This window comes from Chenopodium album, chromosome 24 (assembly GCF_948465745.1).
Source record: "Chenopodium album chromosome 24, dcCheAlbu1.1, whole genome shotgun sequence".
Lineage (NCBI taxonomy): Eukaryota > Viridiplantae > Streptophyta > Magnoliopsida > Caryophyllales > Amaranthaceae > Chenopodium > Chenopodium album.
Window position 1 is genome coordinate 33,921,463 of NC_137857.1, and position 14,693 is coordinate 33,936,155.

Sequence of the window (14,693 nt, forward strand, 5' to 3'; positions counted from 1 at the left end):
TTATTTTTTACTGGCTTTGAATATATTCTTCATTCAAATCAAAAGTTATCTCAAATGTTCTCTCTATCATATCAACTTGACCTTCATCATATAATTATTAGTAGGAAAATTATCTCTCTAACAAAACAAACTTAAGTTTCAATTACTAAAAATAGTTGGACTCACAAGATATTTAATTGAATTTATATGCATCTTTCTTTGTCCATTGAATTAGTTTCAAGGGACTAAAATGCACTAGTAGTCCACATCAGCCTTACCTTAAATCATAGTAGCATTTAGTTTTAAAATTGCAATTATATTACGCTAGCACTAGTACTAACATCATTAGTGTCACCTAATAATATGTGATTATGTCATCCTCAATCCACATCAATCACCATAACCAATACATTTCAAGTTCATCATGCACCTATTCAATGTAAAATTGAGATCAATAATTAGCGAACAAACAATAATACATTGACCCTAAGGATTAATAACCCGTAATATAAATGCACGAGGATTAAAATTCTCAGGATCAACCAAATATTTTCTGAATTACCCATGTAATAATGGATATTACTTGCAAATATATATATATAAAGCCTAACCTAATCATTTTAATTAGAGTATCAAATAATTTAAATAGTGGCACCCATAGTAATTGTGTAATTTACACAAAAAACATAATATAAGTCAAAAAACTGTGCCAAAAAACTTTCACTCTACAATTATTTGCCTCAAAAGTTCTACTACTACTAAATTACAAATTTCTTTCTGTCAAAATTACTAGGAGTAAAAATTAAAATTGACAAATACTAGACAATTGCCAAATCCCAGCTAAAATAGCTAATTAAAGACAGAAAGTTTAGGGAGAGTTTTTTAGGCTTTAGGCATGTAAACTCGGACTCGTTAACTCACTGAGTCAACTCACAACCGCGAGTCGATTCATTTTCATTACCTTCTCCCGGTTCAAAAAAATAGTTTCTAAACAATATTCGATTTAACTAACTAATTTTTAAGGAGGAAAAGAATTTTACACCATAATATATTATTATTATATTTTTTTACTGATTTATTATGTGTTTCATTAATATTTACCCTTCGAACCCGGTTTGGCTCCATATTGCGTCACGAACCCGGGTCATGTCCCGGCCCTTGAGGGTCCGGCCCACGCCTTCGAAAACCGAAAATGCATTCATTTTCCTACTCCGAGCCAAGTACTCATGGGGCGGCTCGACCGCCGAGTCACCAACCGGGTCATCCTCGTCCGAGTCAACACATGACTCGGCCGAGTTGACTCGGAGGATCTTGCTCCAATCAGGAACGTTTACTGGAGCTGACGAGGCCACGTGTCTGGTATCCACACGTGGGCCCCTACTTGCACCCATGGCACCTCCATATTGGTGCAGAATCCTGCGGCTTGACGGCAGCGGCGCTTTGTCCTCAAATGCCAGGGACAAACCCCCCACGTGCCTGTCATCCTGGTGGCACGTGACACCCACGTCCACTCGCCTTCTCCCACTCTCCACGGTGGCGCGTGAGTCCCACTCGCGGGTGTGATGGTGGTGATGGTGATTCTCCGAGGTGTCGGCCACCATCGACCAAACATCCTCCTCCCCGAATTCCGTTACCCCGGTAACCGTGCCGTTTTCGTGGTAACCATGGTCGTGGTTGTGGCCATGATCGTAGTAATTATTATAACTTCCCGTGCCAAGAAGCCTGTCGCTTCGGCTCGAGGTTAATCTCCGGCCTTTGGCCATTAGTTACCGCTATTAAATGAATGATTAACAAAAAAAAATGAATCAAATTATAATATGGTAAAGCTAAAAGATGAGAAAAGAGTTCAATGTGTAGTAAATAAAACATAAGTTTGTGTTTGAAGATGAAGCAAGTATATATAGAGATTTTTAGAGGTACATTTTTATGTAAGGGACGGTGGGTCCCAACAATTTTCATTTCATTTGAATTTAGGATGTATTTATGATGCATTTCAGGTTAAAGGGGAAATTAAAATGGAGGTAGTGAGAGAAAGGGGGAGGAATTAGATTCATGTGATTTGTATAAAGAGAATGGAACGGAATTGTTTGTTAAAAAAAAAAAAAAAGAATTATAATTTGAAAAAATAAATTAAAATATATAAATAAATTAAAATAACATTGGGAAAGTGATGATTGAGTGATTGAATTATTGTTAGAAATTGATGAATAGGATGAGAGTTAATTTTTTTTAGTGATACTCAAGCGCCTTATTTGGCGCGTGTTGCTACTACTATCATGTTTTGCTCACTGTTTTATTGGATTTATTAGTTGAGATTAGGAATATGTTAACTGAAATTCTCTAGGTGCACATCATTATTTATTTTTGTTTGGTGCAAGAGGGCAAATTCAGACGATGTATAATTGTAGTATTACAGTGTAATCATATTATTGTCAATTTGGCATCCCCCTTTTACAATCCTGTAGTAAGTGGTATGTTACATGGACACTTCATCCAAATGTCGTGTCTGTGTCGGACATCATGTTAGACACCGATACTCATGAAACACACGACGATACGTCTCGGACCGTATCTAACTATTAAATAATGTGAGTGCCTTCATATTTTGTATGATATAAAAAGAGGACGTAATGACAAATATATGGTTAATTTCTTTTTTTAAAATATATTATATGAATTTTAACATCCCGTACTCGTGTCCCTTATTTTGAGATGAACATTTTCTCGCATCCGTATCATACCCGTATCCGTGTCAGTACATGTTCTTGTGCAAGTGTGTAACCTATAACCTTCAATTTTGGGAGAATTTTTAATTCAATTCAAAGTAATAGCTTCATCCCACGTCAAATGACAATCTAACGGCATTTAGGGGTGTAAATGAAACAAGCCGATCAATAAACTACTCGGGTTCAAGCTCGATTGAAACTCGATCATGTTCGTTTATTTGATAAATAATGAGTCGAGCTTGAACAAAATTTGAAGCTCGTTTAATAAATGAGCTTGAACACGAACATAAGTATGCTCGTTCAGATAAGTTCATGAACAACTCGTTTATTTATATTCATGAATTATTGATTTATTCACAATTGTTAATTTAATTCTTAAGTTTTTTTTTTAATAATTTAGATTTAATTCTTAGGTTTATAATTAGGACTAGTTTTGTGCCCCGTGCGATGCCCAGGTTGTTAATTAAATTTTAAGATAAATTTTTAATCTATATGTTAAATTTTAAAATATATCATTGATACAAAAATAGTTAGCAATTGATGTGCTTTTGTGACGATTTGTTATCTAGTAGGCATATAATGACTAATAATAATATTGGTGAATTAACCAAAAAAAAAAAAAAAAAAAAAACTTAAATTAAAAAAATGTTCAAAACCCGTTGGATTGACCCGAACCCAAAACTTTGAGCAAGGGTTGAACATGTCTTGGTCCGTAACCTGAAGTTACCCGATCCGAGATGACTCATGACCCGAACCGGATTGGTAGGTCTACTTAGTAATAGAATTATATTAGATTGTGAAGTATATTATTTTAACCGATTAGTACATATATTATAAATGGATGTTTTGCATTTGAACTACAATCTCTCCAAAAAAATATTATGAAATCTTCTGAGAATTATAATCTAACTTTTTTTCCAAAAAAAAAAAAAATTCAATTTGTACATTTAAAATATTGGTATTTTATTGAAAATAAAACTCTAAACTAACAATTTTATCCTAAAACTCTATCCCAATTTAAATGAAAATAAAATTCTAAACTATTTTTTTATCCAATAAAATCTATCTAAATCTATCCAACGTGGCGTGACACTTGGCGAAAAGTTGAAGCGCCAAGTGTCACTGTCTCGTGGTCTGGCTAAAAGTTTAGCTTTATATATTAGTTATATGATTTAATTATTATGCTATTTTTTTTAGATTTTCAAATGTCAAAGTACAAAGCTCGTTTATTAGAAGCTCGTTTATTACTAAAATCATGCATGAAACGCTCGTTAATAAACTCGTTTAATAAACGAGCTGTTCACGAACTGTTCGCGAACATATAGTGTACTAATTGAGCCGAGCTTGAACAGATTTTTGAGCTTGCTTGAAAACTCGGGATCGTGCTCGGACTCGCCTAAGTTAATTGAACTTGAACATGAACAAGGTAGTACTTGCCTTAGCTCGGCTCAGTTACACCCTACGGCATTCAAGTTTAAGTTTCCATCGATCTTTAAAGAAAAAATAAATAATATGTAAAGTAAATCAAACCACTCCCCTCCCTATTCTTCAACATAATTTCCTTGATTTGGAATCTAATTATTTCTACCTATTCGATAAACTTGGTTCGTACCTTATAATTACGCATAATTATTATGAAACGAAAAGAATATCTTTAATAAGATGAAAATATTACAAAACTAAATAGATAAGAGCAAAGGCTACATTCATTGAAGAAATTAAATATGCTGCAAGTTGAAATTAGCGTAAAACAGAGGAATAATTAAGTTGCTTAATTAGATCATTAAAGGAGTAATTTGCAAGGAGATTAGTTGGCCTATTTAATAAGAAAAATAAATAATTAAGTATGTAGGGGCTACATATACAACCTTAAGAAGATGATGCAAATTGCAAAATCAATGATTAGAATCTGATTTCTTGGATTGGTAACAATTGCTACACTAGATTAGGATCAAGTGGCTATCTGAATTTAAGGCATGAATTAGTTGTCAAAATTGTTTGTTAGGTTTCTCAAATTTTGTAATATGTTAGTTGAGTAGGTGATAAGCTAACTCGGATATTTTTGTTAGGTTTACCATTATTTTTCTCCCAATGTGTAATTGCGTATGTATAGAACATAGAACTACATGCAGTTGTAGCAACGTTTAACTAAGCATACTATATGTGCCTAAATTCTGTTTGTATTGAAATACATTTGTAGGCCTTGTAGACTTGTAGTAAGGGCAACAAAAACCGATCTGATCAACCTGATTCGATCCGATTTTTTTCACATTAGGATTACGCAAATCGGATATTCATATAGTTCTTCGGACTGTGAAATGTTTGAATTCGTTAATTTTATTATAAATATAATTTATTAAAATTATAACCCTAAGAAATTGTTGATTAAAAAGCATCAGATTGATTCCAAAATGTTAGATTGTGAACAATTAATGTAATATTATCATGTTTGATAAGTTTCTTAAACCTTTGAGAAAATATCCTGAAATTAAATTTTGAAAAACAAAAATGGATTATCCGATCCTACAATAATATTCTAAAAATTGTGGATTAGATTTTTGTTTTCGAAGGATCAAGTTAAGTTTAAATTTATTTTGGAATTGAAATTTATTATTATATCCAATAAGTTGCATTGGATATCCAATTTAGCCAGCTTAGTGTTTTTTTTTTTTTTTTTTTTTTTTTTTTTTTTTTTTTTTGTGACAAAGATCACTAACAAACAAAATAAACAACCACTACAACTTAAAAAGACCAATTAAGGAAACGCCGATCGCGAGCACGGACGGCTAACCAATGCGCAGGAGCAACCCATTCCCAAGGCACCTTACAGAGCAGACAAGCGGAGAAACGAAGCAGGGTCTCCTGAATCTCATGAAACAACCATAGGCAGGAAATATCTACAGAATCAGGATGCCTAAACAGAGAAACCAGTGGAGCGCAATCCGTGTAGATAAGGAGATGAAAACCTTCTTGTCAAACAGCCATACGAAGAGCCCCCACACAAGCCTACAGCTCAGCCCGAAAAGCAGAGCCTGCACGACCAGCCCGTGCCCTACCGGCAAGGACTGTATCCGAAGAGACTCTGCGAAGAACCCAATCAGCTCCTGCACTTTTATTATTACTGAGCCAAGAACCATCAAAGATCAGGCAATAATCTAGCAGATTCGAAAGGCTGTCCCGGAAGCTCCATTGCTCCGGCTCATGCCTAAAATAGGAGAATGCCTGCCTAAGGATAAAAGATGATTGTGAAAGTCTTGAGCCTGAATAGCCCGTGTAGTCCATTCTTAGAAAATATGACTAATCAACGAAGGAGACCACACTGCCTGCCTAAAAACACAGTCATTCCGTACTATCCAAACCGTCCAAAGGAAGGAAACGAAAGATATCAGAACAATGAAATCCTTAGACTTCCTGAAGGAAGAGACCACAGCCACGATCCAGTCTGTAAAAGAAATTGAAGCTGGCGACGCACTACTAAGAGACAGTAGAGTCAAAGTCCAAAGAGGACGAATACAAGGACAGTCCTGAAACAGATGAGAAGTCGTCTCAGGGGTGGTACGACAAAAGATACAGTATGGATCAACCGGAATGCCCTTGGAAAGCAAAGTCGTCAGTACAGGCAAAGCATTGTGAAGGATCTTCCAGCAAAAGAGCTTAAACCGGGGAAGAAGAGGGAGACCCCAGAAGCTTTTCCACCATCTATCGGGAGCTAGGTTACTAGCCATCGAAACGACCGATTGTTGCACTAAGAAGGAGTAGGCTGATTTGGTAGAAAAACGGCCATCCTTAGAGAATTCCCAGTAGACAAAATCATCCCTACCTCGATGTGGCCTCTCCAGTGCCAAAATACGCTGAGCTGACTGACTCTCAAAGAGCCGATGGATGTTATAATAGCAAAACTATGCTTAAGCAACGAACTTAATATACAACAAAAAATCAACAATACATGCCAAATCTTCTTATATATTTAAGTCACCAAAAGATATTAGCTAGGTAATTAGAGAATCTATACTTATATATTAAAAAGCGTTCCTAAAAATGTTTATATGCCACGTGGCACCCTCGCCATGTCATCTTTCAACTATGAGCATATTCTAATAAAAATGTCTATCATGAGATTCGAATTCACAACCACAAAAATATGCATTAGATGTCTTACGGTAAGACTCTTACCATCTCATCCATACATTAATCATGTTTTCAATACTGAGCTTGACTCATAAATATATAAGTATATGGATTGGATGGAGATCTGAAAATTTAATAATTGCAATTTTTTTGTAAAAAAAAAAATCGATCCTATTATTTGCTAATTATGATCATCGAGATAATACGTACAAACAAGCAAGAAAAATTAACTATCGTTATAAATTTTAGTTACATAATTATTTTGATATTAACTATGTCTTTATTTTCATCATTTTATAAATTATATACAAAGGACATGACTATTAATTTTTTTACAAGAACATGTTTGTATAATTAGTCAATAATTGTTTCATAAATTATTTATTCAAAGGTTTAATGGGAAACTATTATAAATTATAAACAATTATTGAATAAATAAATAATAAAGAATGAACCTATCTATTCATTACAAGTGTGAAAAAAAAAATAACCCGGAGCATTTGCCCGGACTACACACTAGTTATTATACTATATTTATGACTTCAATCGATTACAATAAACATCCATTAAATTATTTTCCTCAATGAATTGAAGTCAATATTTTGAGACGTCATTTTGTAACTACCAATTTTAAGGAGCTAGTTTGCGTAGATAACTAGCGAAATCCATGCATTTTGATGCAAGAAAACCACAATAATCATTAGCGAGCATTTCTCTCTTTTCTAATTTAATCCCACTTTAATGTATGTTTTACACGTATACAATAATAGTTTCATATGTGACATATGGTATGGCATTATTATTGATTAGCTATTGCTTAATTTGTTACGTAAAAAGTTTTCTTTATCAAAAGCTATTAAAACTAGAATTTATTTATCCGTATGAGATTTAAAGTACACAATAAAAGATCCAAAATAACGTAACACACTAACATGTGACAAATTCACCTATGTACATATACATCTAGCATTCTAGTGCATTATAAAATGCATGTCAACTCACGCATATATATTAAATTCCAAATGCTTAAACTAAATTTGAAATAAAAAAAAAAAAAAAAGTTATACGTTGATAAATGATGAAAATCTTAAACTTAGAAATAAGACGAGTATCAACTATCACAACAAATTTATAGTGTGGTTAGTTTTTACTCTTTTAGGAGACCAAACATGTGTAATTGTATAGACTTATATAGTGTCACAACAAAAATGTTTAAGCACCTTAAAGTCCGGCTCATCAACATGCACAACTTGTTAGGTTCTACTATCCAATACTATTGGTAATGGTACAACCACTAAGGTTGTTTTAGCTACATAAAGATATGAATTGTGGCATTCAAACTTTTTGACAATATTTAATAGTTGAAATAGATTGATTGATCACATATCAATGAAAATCCATTCAATAAGTATTTGTAAACTTCGAGTACCTAATATAGGAACATCCAAATATAAACTACTCATAAGTTTTACAAAATTTCAAACAAATAAATCATTTTCGAAAGTCGAACTTTGTTTTTTAAAATTTTGAGTTATTATTTCAAAAAGTTCGACTATTTTTACTTCATTTATTATTTGGAAAATCTCTTTTATCATCTTACTTCTCATATCCACGCTATTACAAGTTCATACATATCTCTCTTATTATTTTATATTATTCACTTTTTCTTAAATCAACCGATCTTTTAACCTCATCGGCCGGCCACATAACCCTGTTGGATATATCGTGGGATTAGTGATTCAAAGTTATTTGTTGACTTTGCTTAAATTTAGGAATAAGAAGTTAGTGGTTAGTTTTAGTTTCTAATTATTAGCATAGTAAGTAGTTACGTGAGAATATGGGGTTATGCATTCCTAATATGTTTGTTATGCCTATATAAGGCTTTCATTGTAGTTTGATTAAATATGAGTATTTAATATAATTTTTGTTATTATTCTTTCCCTTCTCTCATCTTTATTTATTATTTCAACATGGTATCAGAGATTCAGGGAAAAGGAAAGGGAGAGAGATGAAGAACAAAAGGAGAAAAAGAGAGAGAGAGTATTAAAAAAATTGAGTATGGAAACAAGCAACACAGCTTGATTTCGTTGTGTGTGAGATATTTAAAAAAAAAATATCGAGTGAATTTTTTTTAATTATGCATGTTTCTGTTTAACCATGGAAGTAATGGTTGGTTTGGTGTAGTGTTGATTGGGTTCCCATTTAGCCCATGTAATTGGATTTTAGTCCGGTAAAAAAAGAGGGCAAAAAATTTTGAGGTAAAGATCGCGTAATCTTTACGAGTGTGGAAGTCGTAATCAACACAGAGACGGTTTCCAAGATAATACCAAAGATTTGTGGTATGATGCAAGGTGACATGGTCAATTAGAGGAGAATGTCAAAGAGAGTTTATGGAGAGATGTGCTCCATTGAATGTAAGTTGATGATAATGTACATCAACAAGATCGAGAAATTGATGAGAAGTGCATCAATAAAAAAATGTCAATGAGGTTAGGTTATGCGGAGAGAAGTGCTCCGAGAATATCATGTTGGTGATAATGTGCATCAACAAAATTGTGTACGTGATGAGATGTGCATCACACATTACAACGTCTAGCAAGATGTCGTGGAATTTGAAGAGGGCAAGAGCAAGTTTTTCTAAAGTCGAGTGTGCGGTTAAGTGTTTATGTTGAGATTGAAGTCCGTCAAATTCAAGTTGTAATCCAAGGCAAAATCAAAATCCGGTGTTTAGCAAGAAGGCATGCTTTGGAGCAAAGGGAGTGTTGATTGATGCTCCAAACATCATGATAAATAGCTAGTTGCTATTTTCTAGTACAAGTTGTTAATTAGTGAATGACATGAACTTTGAATCAAGGGGGTATGTTGGATATATCGTGGGATTAGCGATTCAAAGTTATTTGTTGACTTAGCTTAGATTTAGGAATAAGAAGTTAGTGGTTAGTTTTAGTTTCTAATTATTAGCACAGTAAGTAGTTACGTGAGAATATGGGGTTATGCATTCCTAATATTTTTGTTATGCCTATATAAGGCTTTCATTGTAGTTTGATTAAATATGAGGATTTAATATAATTTTTGTTATTATTCTTTCCCTTCTCTCATCTTTATTTATTATTTCAACAAACCCCTCCTACTAAATTCACTTTTTTCAATTCTTTCCATGCATTTCTAAGACACAAGAGTTTACCGTCTATAGTAAGTGATAGAGTCAAATTTTCAAGTATAAAGGGAGTAGGAGAGTAGCGCAGCTAATACATTTCAGCTTATATCAACTTACGCAATCAATATAACATACTACGTATGTAGTAACTTAGTACTTCTGTAATACAGATTAGGTTTAAATTACGAAAAAGAAAAAAATTTGGATGTCGGTTAGAATATTGATTTAATTTTTATAACGATATACTCCATATTCGAAATCACGGAGTAAGATCAAATATCTTATATTCTTATACACAATACACTTATACATACTCGTACTGTATTTTTCTGATTTGGCTTTATTTACCCCTAAAAAAAAGGGAAATAAAATGAGAATCAAAGAAGGATAAATCATGATTGACCCCACGAATGGATTGTGGATCCCCACATAATTTGACTGCGGCACTCAATTTAAATCCTTTCATTGGGTCCTACAGTCCACGTGGGTAGGGATACATTTTTTTAATCTTTCATCAGCCTAACACGTGTTAAATCATTCTCACAGTGGGTCCCAGTGCCTTAGTCCTTTTGCTTGCCACGTGTCAGTATAACCACCCATTAAGCTTCCAAAGTAATAGGGAAATAAAATTTAGACTTTCAAAAATATCACGATCTCTCCGTTTTATAATACTACCTCCGTTACATATTATTTGCAACGAAACGATTAGACATTTTCCATCTCTACTTTATGTCAAATCGTTGCAAATAATATGTAACGGAGGTAGTAATTGCTAAATAAAGTTATTTGTTTTACATAGTGTCTAGACCTCTATCGATTGAGAATAAAGTGGAGAACTTGTTAATTTAACCCTCAAATCCTTATTTCATGTGGTTAATAATAGATCTTTTACATGAATGTAAATATGTGATGATCACTACTACCTATTACTAACTAATATCTCGTGCATTAACACAGATACATTTACTAGTAGTATTTGTGGGTTACTTGAGGGTCATTTGATATATGATGATATTATATGATCTAAGTCAAATTTTCGTTAAAGAGTGAAACTTGATTATGGTTGTTGATAATCCGTAATTGACATAACAAGGGTTTATAAATTGATGAACAAACAATAATAATGGCTAAAAATGTAACAATACATTCAAGTCGTTAAATAGAGATAGTGAGCTCTCGTTTGTTGGGCACATTGGACGGTTGAGAAAAAGTAAATTAAGGGGACCAAGTTGGCATTGTCTATAGTGGCTTCCCTGTCAATGCCTTTTGTAGATATTTTTTGGCACCTTATGTACATCTAATTAATCTTACTTCTCCATCTTAGGACTTTATACTTGCCTATCTTGTGAGTTGTGACACTCCCTTAATTAGTTTGATTCTTATGAGACCACTTGATTCATCATTTAACTTTATGTGGCTCATTGATTAATTTTGTTCCTATAATTTTTATCGACCTTTATTGAATTGGTTTAAGGTCATTCGAGTGGCTTAATGCTTTTTCACGGCGATTTAGAGATGATACTGAAGTGTTTACTACTCGTTGTAGGGACGGTGCATGACAACAATATATGGTGGTGAAGCAGGGTGGTTAAACTTGGCCTGATGTTTGGCGGTGATGAGATTTGGATGAGTTATTGTCGTACATATATGGGAGATGCTTAAAATAAGTGTGATTGATGATTATATTAAAAGGTATTATTATAGGTCTAAATTTAAAGGTGAGAGTGAAGCGGGTAGTTAGTAATATTTAGAGGATTAACCTTACAAGTACATTTTAAATTTAATGATCTGTGTAATGTTACATATGAAGAATATGGAGACCAAGTGATTTGTGATAATAGAACATATAAAACGTTGTAAACTACACAAATGGAAGACTCCTTAATTAACACATAAACATAATCACATCGATGATTCACATAATTGCATTTGTATGTTTCAATGTTTGCATATATAATTGCATGATTACACGTATGAGCAAGGTTGAGGACCCCATGCAAATATGCAATGTTTCGACTTACTTAGCCTTTAGAGTAGACGTAAGATAATAAGCGTGATAGTTAACAGGACAATGGCCCCATAAATAATGCAAAGCCAATGCATATTAGGCATAGCAGTGAATGATGAAACTATTTTATATATGGGACTCATTAATCCAATGGGGTAGCAAGTTTGAGTCATATTATTGGTCTCTTTCTACTTGGTGGGTCCCTCCTTCATGCACTATGATGAACTTGGACGAGGGACCATGTCAAACTTTAGGGATCAAGGAGTATCCAATGATAGCATGGCTTAATTTGAAGAATCAAATTGGTACTATTTCATCATGTATCAACCTTACAACCCTTAAAGAATCGAGTTTGATTTTCATTATTCAGAGGGTGATAGAGTTATATGATTTACGTTTTCACCCTTAATGTATGTTGCGGGGATATAGGAAACAGATTCGTGAAAACGACAAATAGAGAAAACATATTAGTCATCCCGTCAATATAGGAGTGTTGGCGGCGGGGGGGGGGGTGTTATAAACTTGAAAACACAAAAATTGAAACAAGAAATCCGTGTTTTGATTTAATTAATTTTTTTTTGTTGTTAATTAAATGTTAAAAAGAATAATGTTAATTGCTTTATAAACGTAATAGAATAATTATTGAAAAGAAAGAGTCTATCTTATCTTATGAATCTAGATACTATTGAGGACCCATCTTTCACAAAAAAAAAAAAAAAAAAAAGGACCCAAGCAAAAAAAATCTTAATGCTGTTTCAAGCTTAAGTGAAGGTCTCCTAAAGTAGAGTTGTTGGGGAGAAAATCATCTGTCCCATACTTTATGTCCCACTGGTGTTCCACTATATATGATTGGTTCTTCAAATATATATTTGCCTTTTAAAATTTGAGAAGTGGGACCTTGTAATTATTACAACCAATGATATTAAGTGCAACACAAATGAAACATGAAAAATAGGACAGAGCATTTAAACCCGAGTTGTTGATATTGATCTTTCAAATTTTTTTTGACAAATAATGTGAACGTTGTAAGATCAAGTTTTTGTACATCAAATTCCCCAATCCACAAATAAATAAATAAAAAACAAAAAAAGCTATGGTTTTTGTTCATCCAACATTTTTTTTTAGAATCTTTATTTATTCTCTGATTCTTTGATGTGAGCTTCAGGGCTTTTTATTTTATTTTATTTATATTTTTATTTTGGTAGTTGTCACAAATTCGCATAGTTATATGTCAAAAGATGGAGAAAATCTAAAAATGGTCCTGAACTATGAAGTTTCTAGAAAATAATCAAGGTTGAGAGGAAAAAGGAAATCCACCACTTATAAGGCAAAGGGCCTCTTATTTTTTTGTGTCATTAACTCATTTTCGATAATAAAAATTGTTTTAAAATTTCAATTTAAAAAAAATAAAATAAAATGAATTCAACATTCTAATAAATACTTTTTTTTTACGTGTTTGTGTTCTATCTTGACAATGCATTATTAGAGTCTGCGTAGGCCATGACCCTTTTTAAAAGGCTTAATTGAATCGTAAATATTAAAAACTATACTTCGTTTTGAGTAAGGAAGGAATGAAATGTTTTGTAGTATTTTATTTTCGTGTGACTATATATAGTCCTTGATCTTTACAACAAAGTCTAGCTTTAATATATAATTTGCGTATGATATCCTTAGCTAGGTGATTAATTGTTAAATATCGACCTAGTCCATTAATTGTTGCATTATTAAGATTCCAATTGAAACATTCTAAAATATTTTCAAAAGATTGCTTGTACATAAAACTTCCATGGAATATATTGTCACAGAAGGAATCTTGTCATTGGAGATAAATTATATAATTAAGGGTTTCATAATTAAAATGAAGCAATATACAAATTTTTGCATTAACTTGGCAATTAATCACGCATAAACAAGGCCAACTGAGCTTTCCTAGATAGTTCACGAATATAATACTGTCCATGATTACAATTCAAGTAGTACTTCCAAAAATGTTGACAATTTTATGAAAACAACGAATCACAACAAGGTAGAAACCAAGAAAACTGTACTATATATGGATGCATATATTGTGATGTTTAGACATACTTATGCCACTATGTAAGCAACTTATGTGCATATATTGCCCTTCAACTAACACCGCCAAATATTAGCTAGTTGACATGCATTCACGAATTCTCAAGATTTGTGTAACGTATTAATGTAGTGTTAAACTTCATGTTTTAAAGCTGACATGGTAACAATTCAAATGAAAAAGGAGTCCATCCTATTTTTAATTTAATTCACCTAAATTCTCTTAAGAAGTTCATCTTTTGTTTTTAGAAGCTATGAAGTGCGGAGTAATTAATTTCTCTTTTTCGAAACTTTTAAAGTCTCAAAATTACTGTTAAATATTTCAAACTCCGTTGGTTCAATAAAACATAGATAGTGGATCCGTAGATGCCAGCTACTCCATTCTTTAATTTGGAGGTACGGTGTTACCTAATTTATATACCTAATTTATATACCTAATTTATCTCTTGTACATTACTCTTTGTGGTTTTCTGTACACCAAATAACATACTAAAGTAGCACATTTTTTTGATGTTTTGTGAATTTTTTTTTTTTTTTGCATGTTCACAGTATATATATATATATTTTGTTCACGTTTTTGTTTGAGTATACTCTATCACATTTTCGGTTCAATACACTTCATTCA

General features: G+C 32.7%; 1 pseudogene; it reads right to left on the bottom strand.

The window, feature by feature from the left end:
* Positions 1-671: 671 nt before the first annotated feature.
* LOC145611440 (protein S40-5 pseudogene) lies at positions 672-1,858 on the bottom strand (annotated as a pseudogene).
* Between the last annotated feature and the right edge of the window lie 12,835 nt (positions 1,859-14,693).